At 42.1% G+C, this 18040-nt stretch overlaps 1 protein-coding gene and 1 non-coding gene across 6 annotated transcripts in view; one reads left to right on the top strand and one right to left on the bottom strand.

Moving 5' to 3' along the window:
* The window catches only part of ASTN2 (astrotactin 2), an 836425-nt gene that overhangs the window by 430350 nt on the left and 388035 nt on the right, over positions 1–18040 (top strand). The window lies entirely within an intron of this gene.
* On the bottom strand, positions 8240–8350 carry LOC117032589 (U6 spliceosomal RNA). Its single transcript, XR_004424770.1, has one exon. It is a non-coding gene; the product is annotated as a U6 spliceosomal RNA (small nuclear RNA).

Genomic DNA, 18040 nt, shown 5'->3' with positions numbered 1-18040 from the left:
AAAGGCCTATCAATTGACACAACAGAGGACCCCACCATATTCAGGTCTGTTGATTGGTGGTGGGCCCTGTGTACCCATCGTTCAATTTTTTGACTGTTCCCTCTGCCTGAAGACATTATTTAGCTAGGTAGGAGATGAAGCAGTGTAGAACAGTCATGCAGACTATCCACATCATCCTCTCAGTATTATTTCTTGCCTGTGTAACATCTCTTACATAGTCACGTGGATTCCAGTATAATTGGGATGTTCTATCTGTTGTGTTTAAATGGTGATATTTTAGTCAATGCTGAGTTTTTCTTGGCCTTCCCCCCTGCTCCCCTTTAAAATTCAGGAACGATCTTTGCCAATAAGTAATAGCTTCCAAAAGGTTGCCATCTCCTGTTTGTTAGGTTCTGTTTTCATCCGGTTTTCCTCCCACCTTGTAAAAGGAATGCCCTGGTTTAATTGCTTAAGTGCTCCTGTTTCTAATCCAAACATGTCTTGGCCTGCCTGTCTCAAAAACATTAGACAGAATCGCCCGACTTCTCTGCGGGAAGGGTCTGCCGTGTGCTCACCTTCATCCTGGCTGCTTCCCTGTCGACTTGAAGCGGGCCAGAGGGGAGGCAAGGAAGCAAAAACAAAACCATCCTGAGGTCTCAGAGAGAGCCAGTTTTAGCCATTCCTGCAGCACTGAGCTGGGAGGAATGGAGGACAGGTAATGAGAAGAAATTAGAAAGAAGCGCAGAGTAAATGTAAGAAATTCATTTTATTTTTTTTATTTTTTTTTATTTATTTTTAATTTATTGGGGTGACAAATGTTAGTAGAATTACATAGATTTCAGTTGTGCAATTCTGTATCACATTATCCATAAATCACACTGTGTGTTCACCACCCAGAGTCAGCTCCCCTTCCATCACCATACATTTGATCCCCCTCACCCTCATCCCTCACCCCCCAACCACCTTACGCTCTGGTAACCACCAAATTACGTTCCCCAGATTAATTTTCAAACCCCGTGGCCATCCTGTGGTCACCGACTGCCCTCCAATCCCCTCACCCTCCCCCCCACCCCCCCCCCCCCCCCCCCCCCCCCCCCCCCCCCGCCCATCTAGCAACCCTCAGTTTTTCCTCATTGTCTCCCAAACAGTTTCTGATTAGTTCATTCACTTCATTTTAAAGGAGCTGGGATTCATTCCTGTCTCTCTGAATGCCTATGAAACAAAAATCTCTGCCTCCTTTTTTTGGAACATGTAACTCTTAGGATTCTGTATTCAACGACAGAAACCCCAAATCAAACTCGCTTCTACATGAGATGGAGGTGGATTTCTCTTGGGTGAAAGTTCAGAGGTAAGAATCCCAGGCCGGAATGGTTTCTCTTCACTCCAGGAGTACTTAGAGATGCAGGATTGTAGTGCAGGGGATCCTGCCGACTTCGCCAACTGTCCTGTGGGGCGTCTGGCGGGGTCTCCGGTCCCGCCCCCCACACAAGAACGCAGGACATGGTGAGGCCAAAAAGGAACACCCACGGAGCCATAGGCAGGGGAGTCACACCACTATACTCTTGCTGGCGGCTGGGTTGGAGACACAGGAACCAGGAACAACACAATTCTCAACCCTCACTGTGCCGCTTGCAGGCTCAGCCACCATCTTCTTGCTAGCTCCCCCTTCTTCCTCCTTCTCTTTGCTAGCCTCTTCTCCTAGCCTAGCCACGGCAGTTATATTCATGGCTAATGGCTCACTGGTTACAGCTGACGGCCAACTAGCCACAGCTGCTGGCCATTTGATCACAGTCGCTGGCCATTTACTACCTGAGCCAGCACCTTTCTATGTGAGGCCGAGAGCCTGGAAACTGCTTTTTGGGGCTCTGTCCCCACAAGGATCTTGCCAGTTCCTTCATCCATAATGTCTGGCTCTCTTCAGTGTGCTCCAAGATGGCACTGCAGCCATTGCATCCCTGCCTGAAGCAGTAGGATGGAGGCAGAATGTAAACCAACTGTCTCCCAAGGAGGAACACAGGAGCTGCTATAATTTACCTCTACCTATATTCTGTTAGCCACAAAGTAATCTCATGGCTACAACCAGCTTCCAGGAAGGTTGGGAACTGTGATCTTTATTCTGGGGAGGTAGAAACCAAACTAAAATGTCTATTACTATAGAAGAAGGAAAGAGGATCCATTGGGGTCCACCCTCAGTCAGTCACTGTCCTTATGTCCTATCACATACCTGGCTGTGTGTCGGTCTCCACCGTTAGACAGCACTCCAAGAAGGTGGTGAACGCATCTACTTCATTGTTGTACACCCACCACCTGGTACTGAGTTTCACCTAGAAAACGTGTTCAATGAGAATCTTTAGAAAGCACCTGAATCCAGCTAAAAGTCTATAACAGCATCTTGGATTGACCTTGGCATCAAATCCAAGCTTATTTTCATGGCCTCTAAGGTTCTGCCCCTCTAAACTCACACGCACTACACCCAACCACGCATCATCACAATCCAGCCAATGATGTTACTTCTGGTCCTGCAACTTGCCAAGCTGTTTCTTCTTAAGCCCTTTGGTGGTGCTTTTACCTTTGCCTGGAATGCACTCCCTGACCCATGTCCATCTAGCTGGTTCTCTGCATGGAGATCTTGACTCAAATCTACTTCTTGCTATTTCCCTAACATTGCCCAAACCCACATACGCCTGTCTCATCATTACTCTCTTGTTTCCTTATGACATAAAGAGATATGGCCTTCATATCCCTCGTCGTCATCTGAAATCATTGTAGGTAGGTAGGTAGGTAGGTGGGTAGGTAGGTAGGTATTGATTTACTTGTTGGCTCTTTGCCTCCCAAGCTAGAATATAAGTTCCTGGTGGTCAGAAATCTTGCCTGTCTGTCACTCATGGTATCCTTGATATCTAAAATGGTGTGTAGTAATTGCAAGCTGTCAATAAGTATTTGTGTCATCAATTGTAATTTAGCAAAGTGGTGAAATTATATCTTCAAAAGTTAAATTCCATTTTGCTGTTGTTGTTGTTGTTGTTGTTAATTATATTCCCCAAAAAGTTGCAAACTAAAACCTAGAAATCATTCTTCAAACCTATACAAATTCAAAGACTTGTTGCCTGCTGCCCCTTCATGGGTAAGAATCTGCCTTCATGCCTTTTCCAGTGAGATGGGAGGCCAGTCTTCATTTTAGGAATCGACTCCCTACGTGTTGCTAGGATTTGTAGGCTTCCGTCGCTTACCTCCGTGTCCCCATCTGGGGCCCATATCTGCATCATCATAACGTCATCGGAGGGATAGGCAGATATACCCAAGAGTAAAGATTAAATATCAGTTGGGGTGACAAGGCTTGGAGAAGAGAGGCCCAGGAAGACGGAAACCACATGTGTTGTCCAGATACCTTGCCAGATATGTCAGCAGGTTGATGCTGTTTCAGAGATGGTAAAACAAAAGCTCACAGGAGAGGAAGGGAGCCTGGCTGGTGTCTTTGCGAAGCAGAGTAAATGACTCCTCTTTCTTCTGTGTCACTGGATGTCCCATATCTCTAGACTCTTTCAAAAGAAGAGAGGAGGGGGAGATAAGCTATATCTTTTTGTTCCTCTTGAAGCTATCCAGAAAGAGATTTATTTGGTCCAAATTTGGCCAGCAGATAAATGGACTCATTCTCAAAGAATGAGTAATAGGACATGAGGTCAAAGAGGTCGCAGCAGGAGATGGTGGGAGAGGACACACCCAGTAATAATTAGATTGTGGAGGTAACCCAGTGAGCAATGGACCAGGGAAAGAGAAAATGGGGATGGAAAAGAAAATGAATTCCCGAAGCACTGGTGAAAGAAAATCAGAGCCACAGGAAGCAATCTAACAGAGGGAGGGAGGACTGAGCTGTTGTGAGATAGAAGTAAAGGTCAAGGATGAGCCTCCGAAAATGTCTGTCCTGGGAGTTTGCACAGGGAACTTAAGTCTTCATCATGCATACCAAGTGCTCGGTAAATATTTATTGAATCAAATTCATATTCTCTCCCTTCTCTGCCCTTCTACTGATCTTTCACTTTATCCCAGACTAAATATAGGGTTCTCTGACACCCAATTTTGGATGTGACACCCGTGTGGGTGACACCCATTTGTCACCCCAGCCTTGCTGAACGAAACCTGACATCTCTCTGGCCCCAGAGCGTGACCCATGCTGAAGTCAGGACTAAATCCCAAGACACCAGCCGGCATTGGAACCTGAGGCCGGGTCACTGTGGGCCCAAATCAGCAGACTTAACTTGGGTACCTTCTCCTGACTCTTCAACAGCCACTTCCTCATACTTGGCAGCTCCCCAAGAACTCCAAGCATACAGTCTTGCTATTGAGATCTCCAAAGCCAGGCCAGCAGTGATAAATTCTGTGCACGAACCAAGAGGGCCATCCCAGCGGTGCCCAGTGATGCCATGGAGCTATTGTCACCTTTATTTCACTGCCCACCCCTTACTCTCACCACAAGTCCCCATTAGCTCTAACAACAGGAAGTCACCGACCTTCCATGTGCAGCCAGCCAACTGCACAGCTTGGACCTCCAGCAAGCATTCTTCCCAGTACATCCCATTGGCTCCGTTAATATTCGGGGACTGACAGTTAAGATTGACTGCCTCATTAGGAGGCATCATGTGGAACTCTGACAATAATTAACAACTCAACAGTGTCGTTTGCTGGCCTATCAGAGAAGTATTCCATCAAAAATGTAATTTGCCCAATGCCTCCATTTAGCATGGGAAGGCTAGTCTTTCAAAGTTTAAAATAGTCTAATTAGGAGGGAAGAAATAGAAGGGGGAAAATTATTAACAGTATAGGTTTAATGTGAAATTGCTGGAGCGAATTAATAATGCAATAACCATTTTTAGCATCTGTCTATCAGTCTGTGGGCCAGGGTAATTCAATTAGTTAGCAAAGAGCTGTTCATATTAGACAATGGGGAACAAAGTGACATTTCGTCTCCCAAAGGTGCTGTGAACTGTATTTGCCTGGGTTTGGGAGAAATCCCTACAAAGCATTCCAAGATAAGAATTCCTACTTTGCTGACTTCCTGTGAGGGTGATGGCGGACTATGAACAGCCCGTAGTTCATACAAGGTGCTTTAAAATGGCCCTGACTTTCGTCACTGCACTTATTAAAATGGCAGGCTTACAATAAATGTTTCTTTACCCTTCCTGACACCTTTCTTTGCATCTCCACCAGTCTTTGCCTCTCTAAGAGTATCCTAACAGTCAACTCTTTTCATATTGTTTTCTTTTCTTTCTTTGTTTTCCTCATCTCTCCGTTGCTTTGTAAATTCACGGAAGGTAGGAGTTATATCATCTACCCTTTGCAACCCGAGCAGTGCCCAGCTTTCTGCCTTGCATGTGGGGGGCCTGAGTATCTGCAACAGAAGCTGGACGCATGTATAAAGGTTAGAGGAGGCAGAGCTGTTCCTGTGACGATGTGTGAGGAAATATGAGCTCAGAGGTGGTCACTGCTCATTAGCCTTCAAATCCACACGTGCCCTTTTCCTCAAATACCTGAAGCATTTAATCAGTGTTGGGTTTTTAATTATTATTTTATAAAATTTAAAATTAAAATTATTGGGGTGACATTGGTTAGCAAAATTGTCTAGGTTTCGAGTGTACACTTCTATAATACATCCTCTATATATTGCATTTTGTGTCCAGCACACAGAGTCATTTCTCCTTCCATTGCATGTATTTGATCCCCTTTACTCTCTTCTACCACCCCACTTTGTCCCTTACCTTCTGGAACCCCCACACTGTTGTCTGGGTCTATGAATTTTTGTTTTTTTGTGTTGTTTGTTTGTTGCTTTCAGTTTTATATCCCACATATGAGTGAGATTATATGGATCTTGACTCTTTCTGTCTGACTTACTTCGCTTAGCGTGATAATATCAACATCCATCCATGTTGTTGCAAATAGCAGTATTTCATCTTTTCTTATGACTGAGTTATATTCCATTGTATATATGTACCATACCTTCTTTATCCAGTCATCTGTCGAAGGACACTTTGGTTGTTTTCATGTCTTGGCCACCGTGAATAATGCTGCAATGAGCATAGTGGTACATAGTGGTACCTTTCCAGGTAAATGTTTTCAGATTTATTGGGGAGTAGATAACCAAGAAGAGGGAATACTGGGTCATCTGGTAATTCTCTTCTTAATTTTTGAGAAACCTCTATACTGTTTTCCATAATGGCTGTCCCAATTTACATCCCTACCAGCAGTGTATGAGGGTTTCTTTTTCTCCACAACCTCTCCAGCACTTGTTACTATTTGTCTTGTTGGTAATAGCCATTCTAACAGGTGTGAGGTGGTATCTCATTGTGGTTTTGATTGCATTTTCCTAATAGCTAGTAAAGTTGAGCATTTTTTTCATATATCCGTTGGCTGTTTGCCTTCTTGGGAAAAGTGTCTGTTCAGGTGTTCTGCCCATTTTTAAATTGGATTGTTTGTTTTTTTGGTTGAGTTGTATGAGTTCTTTATATATTTTAGATATTAGCCCCTTATCAGAGGTGTTGTTTGCAAATATCTTCTCCATTTGTTTGGTTTGCCTCTTTTTTTATTGATGGTTTCTTTTGCTGTGCAGAAGCATTTTAGTTTGATATAGTCCCATTCATTTACTTTTGCTTTCACTTCCCTTGCCTTTGAGATCAAATTCATAAAATCCTCTCTAAACCCAAGGTCCATAAGTTTAGTATCTATGCTTTCCTTCTGTGCAATTTATTGGTTCGGTTTTATGTTTAGGTCTTTGATCCATTTTGAGTTAATTTTGGTATATGGTGATAGATAGCAGTCTAGTTTTATTCTTTGCACGTGCCTTTCCAATTTTTTCAGCACTATTTATTGAAGAGCTTTTCTTTTCTCCATTGTATGCTCTTAGCTCCTTTGTTGAAATTTTTATGCCATATTATGTGGATTTATTTCTGGGTTCTCAAGTCTATTCCATTGGTCTGTGTGTCGTCTTCTTCTGCCAATACCATGCTGTTTTTGATTATTGTTGCTTGTAGAATAAAGTGAAGTCAGGCAGTCCAGCTTTGTTCTTTTTCCTCGGGATTGCTTTGACTCTTTGGGGTCTTCTGTGATTCCATACAAATCTGATGTTTTGGTCTTTTGGGTTTTTGTTTGTTTGTTGTTGTTTTTTTTCTATTTCTTTTTTAAAAATGCCATTGGGATTTTGGGGGGGGATATCATTAAATCTGTATATTGCTTTGGGTAATAGGGCCATTTTAACTATGTTGAGTCTTCCAATCCATTAACACAGAATATATTTCCATTTCTTTGTGTCTTCAATTTCTTTTAATAAAGTCTTATAGTTTTCAGTGTATAGGTTCCTCACATGCTTTGTTAAATTTATCCCTAGGTATTTTACTCTTTGTGTTGCAATTGCAAAAGGAATTGCTTTTTTTTTCTTTTCTTTTTTTTTTCTTATATTTCATTGTTAGTATATAGGAACACAGTGGATATTTGTACATTGATTTTGTATCCTGCAATTTTATTGTATTTGTTTATTGTTTCTAACAGTTTTCTGGTGAAGACATTAGGGTATTCTATATAAAGAATCATTTCATCTGCGCACAAAGTAATAATTTGACTTCTTCATTCCGAGTTTGGATTCCTTTTATTTCTTTCTCTTGCCTGATTGCTCTAGCCAGGACTTCCAATATTATGTTGAGTAACAGTGGTGATAGGGGGCATCTGTGTCTTGTTCCTGATTTGAGAAGAAAAGCTTTCAGTTTTTCACCATTAAGTATGGTATTAGCTGAGGGTTTGTCATATGTGACCTTTCTTATGGTGATGTACTTTCCTTCTATGCCCATTTTATTAAGTGTTTTAATCATAAATGGACCTGTATCTTGTTAAATGCTTTTTCTGCATCTATTGATATGATCATATGATATGTGTCCTGTGTTTTATGTGGTGTATCACATTGATCAATTTGCATATGTTGAAACATCTTTGCGCCTCTTGAATGAACCCCACTTAATCGTGATGTGTAATCTTTATAATGTATTATTGTATTTGATCTGCTAGTATTTTATTTAGGATTTTTGCATCTGTATTCATCAGAGATATTGATCTGTAGTTTTCTTTATTTGTGTTATCTTTTTTTTATTATTTCAACTATTTTATCTATTTCATCTCTTTCCATCTCTCTTTCTCTCTCTCTTTTTTTAAATTAGTTTCATGTGTACAAAACAATGTAATATTAAATGTTAGACATTTCAGCCCTCACAAAGTGATTAAAAAATATATGGAACACTTCACGAATTTGTGTGTCTGTCATCCTTATGCTGGAGCCATGCTAATCTTCTCTATATCCTTCTAATTTTACTATATGTGCTGCTGAAGCGAGCGCTATTTGTATGATCTTTGCCAGGTTTTCTTATCAGGGTAATGTTGGCCTCATAAAATGAGTTAGAAAGTATTGCCTCTTCTTCAGTTTTCTGGAAGAGTTTGAGGACAGGTATTAAATTCCCTTTGAATGTTTGGTAAAATTCACTAGTGAAACCATCTGGTCCTGGACTTTGGCTTTTGGGAAGTTTTGGATGATTGTTTCAATTTCCTTACTGTTGATCAGTCTAGATTTTCCAGTTCTTTATGATTCAGTCTGAGAAGGCTATATGTTTCTAAGAACTTGTCCATTTCTTCTAGGTTATTGAATTTGGTGGCATATAGTCCTTCGTAGTGTTCTCGTACAATCCTTTGTATTTCTCTGGTATTTGTCATAACTTCTCCTCTTTCATTTCTGATTTTGTTTACTTGTGTCTTTTTTCCTTAGTGAGTCTAGCCAGGGGTTTGTCAATTGTATTAATCTTGTCAAAGAATGAGCTCTTTGTTGCATTAATTTTTTTCTGTTGTCTTTTTGTTCTCGAGTTCATTTAATCTGCTCTAATTTTTTATTATCTCCTTCCTTGTGCTGACCTGGTGTTTCATTTGGTCTTTTTTTTTTTTTTCCTTGTCCTTTAAAATACAATGTTAGGTTGTTTATTTGGAATTTTTCTTGTTTCTTGTTTCTATATGAAAACATAATATAGTGTAATGATTAAACTGATGGACGTGGTGTCAGTCACAGCTGACCTTGCATTTCAGCTACTTCTCTTAGGCTTGTAACGTTCCTTCTCTGAACCTCATTTTTCTCATCTTTAGTGTAGATAGTAACAGACCTACTTATTGAACTATTGTGAGGACCCAGCGCTGTTTTGCGCATAAAATATCTGCCACATAGTTTGTACTCAGTAAATGGTAGCTGTTTAGCATTATCTGGAAGAGAGAGGCAGTTAGCAGACGGGGGACAGTGATGGGAAGGGAAGCTGAGCCAGCTGTGGAGCGTCATAAGAAATGCTGAACTATAGCAAGTTGAAAGCAAGGGGGAGATACAATGGGTTGTACAAGTGTGAAACGGTGTGTGGAGAGAACTGTGGCCAAAGCTAAGTGGGCATGGTCTCCAGGGAAGGAAATGCTCCACTGCATGCTGTTTGCACCGAGAGCCACTTGTATGTAACAACAAAGCAGTGTAAGAGTATTTTCAATCACTTACTCATTTATTCCAGCAACATACACTAAGCGTCTGCCACAGTCATGATCGTGAAATAGGAACTACAAGGGAGGCAGAGACCCCCACCTGAGATGATTGTGCTCAGAGAGGGAGGTAGCACTTGATTAGACAAGGGGTTAAAGCCCAGTGGAGCCCATACGTCATTCTTTGGGAGCCAGCAGGTATCAAAGGGATTGTCTGGGGCAGATTTCTGTCATAGCTATATATTCACTGTGGCCAAGACAATTCAAATAGATGGTGCCAATGTATCCAAAGCGATATGTTCTATGAATACTCATGAGTGTGTTGTTACACAAGTGAGTTACCAGAGCGGCTAAAGAAGGAACCCGAATACCAGCAAAAGCCAGAAAAACAAAACCACCAGCTCCCTTTAGTAACAATAAATACAAAAATACTAAGAAGCTCAATGATTGTAGGGCTAAACACAGCTCTACGTTTATCACTGTATGACCAACCACGTGACAGGTTCATATACTAAGCGCTCCACATGGATTATGTCCTTTAACCATAGAAATCAACCTTGTGGGATATAAGAAGCCATGGACCTTAGGGAGAGGTTCTAGTGAGCTGGCCCAACAAGAGTAGAGGTGCTGATGGAAGGAGACAGAGACACCCTGGCTTCTACACTTCTCGACTAAACACTCAGGATTTTCTGAACTATCCACAAACAATGGGAATGAATATCTTTGGTACTTGCATTCAGCCTGCTCCAGGATAAGCAGTTCAGGCTGTCCACTTTGCTATATTCCAACTAATTCGTTTCCCCAAAACTTATAAATCGCAGTTCACTGTTCTCAGATTGCCTGCTCTCTTTTCTTCCTGCTCTCTTATGCATCTTGGTTTTTGCTTTTACTTCCGAATAATGGCCTCATGGCTGTCTCCCTCTTTTATAGCGAACTGCATATAGCTAACTGAATACCTCGGAGTATTCTCTACTGAGGAGCTTGGGTGTTTGAGTCTGCCACAGAGGGGTTCGTATGATTAAGAGAGTTGGTCAAACATTTCTTGTAATACCAATGGAAAACAATAGCAATGCCAAAGCAGCCACACTTGTTTTGTGAAGGCGAAGGTGTTGAGATGGGTCCTGATGACACGAAGTCAGGGAACAAAAAGAAGAAGGGGGAAGTAGAGGTTCCTGCAAGAGCAGACGAAGCTGCCAAGGTTATAGGAAGGACCAGAAGAAATCTCTGATTTAGAGCGTGGGGGAGGGGGGAACAGTTCCGGCATCTGCATAAATTATTGAGATCAATGTGTGTTTTGAGCCACTGTAAGAAATGGTCCTAAGAGCTCTGATGAGAGAGCATTTACAGCAGGAGTCCTAGGAACCTCATTGCTGGTGTCATGGGCAGTGTGGTATTTGAACTAGGCCTTGGCGATTGTACAGGGACTGGCATTCCAGCCAGGGAGCAAAGGGCAGTGGACCACTTTGGATGGAAGATGACGAAGAATGGAGGAAGTAAGTTTTGGGACTTAATCATAAAGGACCTTATTTCCAGGGTAGGGTATTTCAACTTGACCCTAAGGACAATGAGGGGACATTGGACACTTTCCAATATGCATGCTCATTCCTGAGTGTGTGTGTGTGTGTGTGTGTGTGTGTGTGTGTGTGTGTGTATGTCCGTCCTTTTGTGTGGAAGGAGAAAAGCAAGTGGTACAGGGAAGGAAAGGTACATATGATCCAAGTGGGGCACTGAGAAGCTTGGTCTTTCTTAGTCATTAATCATGGCCTTCAATATGTACCAAAAAAAAAGGGGGAAAAAAAGAACAGTTGGGCCAGGCTTGGGTCTGTTTGGGAAACTCAAAGAAGTCCTTAGAGACTGTAGATAATTCCAAATGAGAAGGCAGTTCCTGGGGCCAGCCCCAAGCTCCTTTTAATGTATCTGTGTATCAGGGAGGCTGCACGAGCATGTGTGTGTTTGTATGCACACACATACATCTGCATTTCCTTTAAGGCAAAGGAAAAGCACCCGACTTTTCTATCCCTCTGAGACTACAAACCCCAAACGATAAAGTATGGCAGGAAGAAGCACATCTTCTGCTTTATTAAAAAGCCACTTGTAAGATAACCACGATAGGTAGGCATTTGTCCTCTCACTGGGAGATCCCTCACTCTTCCCACAAGGTTCTTAAGAAGAGCTATTAATGTAAAACACTTAAGAGAATGCCTAGCATGTAGGAGACACTCAGTATATAATCACTGTGAAAATTAATAAACAGAAACTTTATTTAACATGGAGTTGGGAGGCTAGAAGAGAGAACTCTCACACATGTGTCACTCAATTCACATTACTGACCCCAACAGGAAGACATACCTTGCACATCTGACAAGAAGTGACACCACTTAACTGCCTCTGCAAGAGAAAGAAAAGATTCCTCTTTACCTAATAACAACTGAGCCAATGAGAGACCGTCATAACTCAGCCAATGAAAAGTCACTATACTTTGAACTTTCAATTTCCTCCAATGGACTCTGTGTTTACAGCAACTCCTCCCAAGTTCATAAAAGAACATTCCACCACTTTGTTTCTCTGGACTTGCATGGGGTTCGCCATTTGACTGCATGTCCCAGACTGTAATTGTGTTGTAAAAAAAAAAAAAAAAAAAAAAAAATTTCTCCAGCCATTTTCCTGGAGAAATCCCTGGAGATATAAATAGAAATATAAATACACAGACATATTGTGTGTGTGTGTGTGTGTGTGTGTGTTTGTCTTTATATATATATATATGTATTTATATTTATGTATTTATATTTTATATAAATAATATTTATATTTTATATAAATATATATATAAACACACACACATACATATATTATATTTTGGGGTCATTATCCCTATACCATAATGATGATGAAGGTGGTGTGGTGGTGGTGGGTGGTGGTGATGGTACATGGGCTGGAGCTTGGGGCAGAGTACCTAAAATAAATGATATGACATTTTGGTAACTGGGATTGAGAGAATGATTCTTTATTTATTTATTTGTTTGTTTGTTTGTTTGTTTATATTGAGGCAGCAAATTGGGTGCATTATTTTAGCATGGAACCGAGGATCAAGAGACTTGGATTTTAATACATCATCTGCTCTTTGGACCTCATTTTTCCTCTGTGAAATGAGAAACTAAATCCAAAGGATTTTCTGAGTTCAGGTCTCCTCAGAACTTTGGGCAATTTGTCCTAAGTCATACATTAGTCAGGGGTGAAGCTTCCAGCCCTGTTATCTCAGGGAAGAGGTTTTAGGGGAGGCAGGTCTTGGCACCACCAGCAAGGGTTTGCACCTAGTGAGACCTGTTCAAGATTAGAGCACACGCCTTTGCAACATGGTTAGCTCCCTGTCACTAGAGCAGAGCCTGGTGACCACTCCGTGGGGATGATCCAGAGAAATCCCTCACATTGATCAGAAGTTGTATTAAATCTCCTCTGCTATAAGGTTCCTCCCAAGTCTGCGTTGTAAAGATTCTATTTTTTGATTCCCACCTTCTAGCTCTTTTTGAGATGGCCCCACGCCCAGTGCAGACCCGCCACACATTAGAGGCCCTGAAGCAATCACTGTTCTCAGGGGCAAAAGCTGATGGATAGCCCTGCCAAACCTGATCAACGAACATTGTGGTCATATCACAAAACAGGAGCTGTTTCCTACAGCTCTCTCCTGCTCGCTCACCTCTTTTCAAAAAAAATGCAGATGGCACCACTCTTCCCTAGTCAGAGGTCTGATTCTGCCTAGGGAAGATAGAAGGTCATGAGGAGCCATGTAAGTGCTGACTTGGCCCATCATGGAGTAAATATCTCATTGTAGAAACAGGATCAGCCCTGACCTGGAGGCAAAGAAACAAAAAGCACAGGCTTGCCCTCCAAAGAGTAAATTGGCTGGTGGAGGTGATAACCTCCAGATGTGAGAAGCAATTAGAGAGAGAGATCACACAGGGGAGCCCCGGGCTTCTGACCTCTGTCCAGCTGGGCAAGCCCGCCCAGGTCTGCACGTCTTCATCCACAAAGAGAACTTTGATTAGAACCTTAGTGTTGTGCTCTTGCTCCTGAAGAGGGCAAGCTGGAGATAGAGACAGGCTGCGTGTGAGTCTGAACATTATTTTCCCCATCAGTAAGGTGGTGTTGCTGGTCCCTATCTCTCACAGTGTTTTCTGAGGTGCAAGTGAAGCGTATGTACAAAGATGATGAATACTCAGCCAGCATAAACCGCTTCTGGCACCGCGTCTGCCCCTGTAAGGTCGCTTCCAATCTTTATGTCTTATGAGTCTATTAAGTCACCCTTTTTTTAAAATAAGTATTGTCAGAGTGAAAAAGCAGAAACCCTTCATTCACCAAACTTACAGTCCACCCCAAACGTACCCACTGCTAAGCAATTTGATTTTTTACTTCCAGAACTGTTGATATGCATTTATATGTGTAAAAAGATAGGCTCACACTGTATACGTTTTCTGGAACTTCCTCTCCTACTTAATACAAAGGTTTAATGATGTTTCCATGTTAGTGCACACACAGCTACAGTATTCTTTTTTCACAGCTAAGTACTATGCCATAGTACTGCTGTATCGTGATCTGTTGAACCACCTTCCAAAATGGGCCTTAGAGTTATTGTATTTCTTTTACTGTTATAAACAATGCTATTGTAAGCATCCTTGTTCATGTATTTCTGTGCCTTTGTTTAAGTATTTTTAGGTTTTATCAAGTAGAATTACATGGTAGAAGGAAAGTTACTTTAAATTTCCATAGGCACTGCCAAATTGCTCCATGAAGCTATATATGATTCCAAGGGTTAAATTAGTCATTATTAAACATAGTATACTGATTAAAAACCCACTAGGAGTTAGGCATTCTGACATTACACAGCATGAATCAGGCACAAGGCCTTCTTTGAGAAGCTTATAATTTGTTATGGGCACATACTTTGTAAACAGCAACAATTCCAGGTATGACGTGTTGAGAGGCACAGCTCAGGGTAGATCAAAAGGGGCCTTCTGGGGAAGTTGGCTTTGGACTTGGTAAAGGACCAGGAGGGCTGTGAGTTGTCCCATTCCTAGGGGAGTCCCACCTTTCCAAGTGATGAAAGAAGACTTCTAGAAGGACATGGCCCAATATAAAATACCGAGGAGGTTTGAACAGGGAAGTAGAGAAGGTTGCATGGGCATGGGTCTGAAATAAGGCAGGCTTCGAGGCCAAACAGACCCAAATCCTTTCTAGCTGAATGACCCTGGACAAGTAATTTGACCTCCAAGAACTCCAGTTTATTCATCTGTAAAATGGAGGCGGTAATCCTAGTGACCTCGGATAGTCACCATCCATTATATCACCGAGCACTTAAGGAGCACATTCAGGGGCACTAGTGCTGTCCTAGAAAATGGGGGTGCAAGTGAAAAAAACCACATAACGCCCCGCCCATGTGGGGGACATACCACATTCTAGTTGAGGGTGAAATGAGGTCAAGAGCTTAACACAGTATGTAGAACACATTAAAGCACGTTCTAAGGCAAGAAAGCGTCATGAGCATGAGTGGGGCTTGCAAGAGACAGGTGGGACGTTGACCCAGGGTCTTTTAAGAGAGGCTGAACGTTGGTGGTTCCCATCTTTCCCTTTCTTTTGATCCATCAGTCAGCCCCATTCGTATTCTCCCCTTTAAATTATTCCCTGTTAATGGTGCCTCTTACAGGAGCTAAAGAACAACTCTTCAGGTTTTATGCCATTAAAATTATTTATAGCTTCCGTGTAGAGCAGAGCCAGCTGGCCTGGCTCCTCTGAGCCTGACAGATCGACTTGGGGAGGACAGAGAGAGGGGCTGCTTCTGAGATGGAGCTACGTGCTCAGGAAAATATCCTCCTTCATCTACCCAAACTGCTGCTGTCCTGGCAGGGGTGGGGGGCAGGGGGGAAGGTAGAGACTGTTAGAGCCAAAAAGCGCGTCTGATCCAGCCCCCACCTCCATTTTACTGTGTTGAGAGGACTAGAAGGCAGTGTTAGAACAAGATTTGTCAATTTTAACAGCTGCATTGCAAAAAGCAAGAAGGGGGGTTCTTGCCAGCCACGAACTAGGGACCACCACACCCCATTCATAACATATCAAAATGATTTAAAAAACAAAAACAAAAAACAATTGTTGTGGTCTAAGAATTTCCAAGAACTGTTCTGTGATCAGCAGGGAAAAAGGGGCCTTGTAGCGCTTAAGAAGCAAGTATGAGACCTCCTGACCTTAACAGAGATGGACCTTTAGTCACAGGTCCACACATATCAGAAGGATACAAGAAATTTGAAAAATGTCATGGTATTTGTCCAGTGGAATTTTTAGGACCATGAAAGTATTCACAGGGTGAGTTCCAGGGGAGTTGAATTATTACCTTTAGACACGTGACTGGAAGTTCTATTGATCATGGAGGTTATGTTCCTCTTCAACATTTGGGGAAACAAAAGCTCAGAGATTGGACAGGACTTACCAAGGTCACTCAGCCAGTTAGGAGCAAATTCCTTCTAAAGTTCAGGACTTATAAACAGTGACCTCCTGCCTCCAACCTCCATCCCACCTACCACATCAAACTTGTCCTGTTCTTTAATCCAAACCTGCACTGGTCAGACAGGGATAATAACTGCTATAGGTTTAGCCTTGACTCTAGTGCCAAGCTCTGTGCCAAGCACTCATTGAACACAATCTCAAAACACCGTGTGGGAAGAACAACTCTGGGCCCCATTTTATAGATGAGAAAACCAAGGTTCAGGAAAGTTAAACTGTCCAAAAAATGGGCATAGTAAATAAACAGCAGCAGCTTTTAAACTTGTGATATTTATTTGTTTTTCTATTTATAAAAGAAATCCTCCATCATAAAAAATGGAAAATAGAGAAAATTTTTTAAAGTATTTTAATGCCCCATGCAAACATAAATATTGATTGATACATTATGGAGTTTTGCTTTGTGTTGTTTTATTTTTAACTATATATTATATTTTTATAGTTATAAGATTATAATCATGTGTTTGTATGATTTCGTAACCCACTTCCTGTTAAAAACTAAGTATATTTCATGTTATTGTATAGTCTTTGAAAACATCATTTCAAATGGCTGCGTAATAGTCCATGTAATGAGTGTGCCAGAGAGACTCTAGGAAGGGAAGTAGTGGAAGGGGGAAGATAACATAGACAGAGACAAGAAGAAGGTGGAAGATTGACATTTGGAGGTAGAATGTAAATAACAAAAGAGCAAAGGAGACTGAGAGAAGCCCATGTGATGTGGCCATTATTTATTCACAGGATATTTTAGGCAGGTTTTATAAGAAGGCATCAGCATGCAAGAAAGAGCTGGAGGGCAGATTCTACAGGGGCCTAAAGAACTGCTCACATTTCTAGCCAGATTACTGCAACAACCCCCTGACCCATTGCCAGCTTCTAGCCTGGTGACATGTGACAGGAAGTTCCATTGTGTAGGGAGCTGCCCCTCCCCCCTACCATTCCTTGTCACCACCTGCAGAAAGCGCTCCTTACTCCCTGGGCCAATGAGAGTCCTCTCCGTCTACCCTGGTAGCTCTAGATACCTTGCCCGTCTGAGCAGGTGTGGGGAACCCTCTAAGGCAGTCACTGTATCCGCTGTGTTCATACCAGAGCCTCAGGGCCCAGTACAGCACTAGGTACATAGTTGGTGTTCATATAATTTTACCCAATTAATTGGTTAGCCAATTAGCTGACTAATTAACATGGGCTACTTCACGCTTCCCTTCTACCTTCCTTCCTCCTTTGCAGTGTTGATCAGTCATGGATGTGTCTAGGGACCATGTTAAAACGCAGATTCTGATTCAGAGGGTTCAGAATGGGGCCTGAGATTCTGCATTGCTCACAAGCTGCAAGGAGAAAGCTATTCCTCTTTAAAGCACTAGTTAAGAAATCCTGTTGTTGCCAGAATGAGGAATTTTAGCATCTGTACATTAACGCATTCATTCATCATTCATTCATTCACTGAACACTAACTGAGCCTCTACGATGTTCCAAGAACTGTGCTTGGGGCTGAGAACTCAGTCATGATCCAAGCAGATGTGGCCCCTCCCTTATGGATGCTTATAGTCTAGTGAGAGAGGCTGGCATTAATCCAACAACTCACCAGTTAATCAATACTTGCAAACTGAGCTACGTCCCAGAGAAGAAAGTGTCATGTTATGAGAGTTCATTGAGATTTGGGGGTGGGAGGGTAACCTCAACAGGGTGTCGGGACAGCTTCCCTGAGAAAGTTACAATTGGTCTGAGATCTAAAGGATGGAATAGGATTCAAGAGGGAAAGGGGCAAGAGAAAAGCATTTCAGGCAGAGGGAACAACACATGGAAAGATTCTGTGGGTGGCAAGAACATGGTCCGTGTCACTGGGGTCTTTGCAATCCACAGGAGCCCACAGAATCCCTTGTCATTTAAGTTAAAAAATGGCAAGAAAAAAATCTCCCGAGTGAAATCAGCACCTTTGTTGCCCAAATGGCTGAAACAATGGTATTTCCTAAAAATAATGAGAAAA

The sequence above is a fragment of the Rhinolophus ferrumequinum genome, chromosome 12, assembly GCF_004115265.2.
Source record: "Rhinolophus ferrumequinum isolate MPI-CBG mRhiFer1 chromosome 12, mRhiFer1_v1.p, whole genome shotgun sequence".
NCBI classification, from domain to species: domain Eukaryota; kingdom Metazoa; phylum Chordata; class Mammalia; order Chiroptera; family Rhinolophidae; genus Rhinolophus; species Rhinolophus ferrumequinum.
Note: the sequence above shows the minus strand (reverse complement) of the source record. Positions and strands in the feature narration are given on the sequence as shown.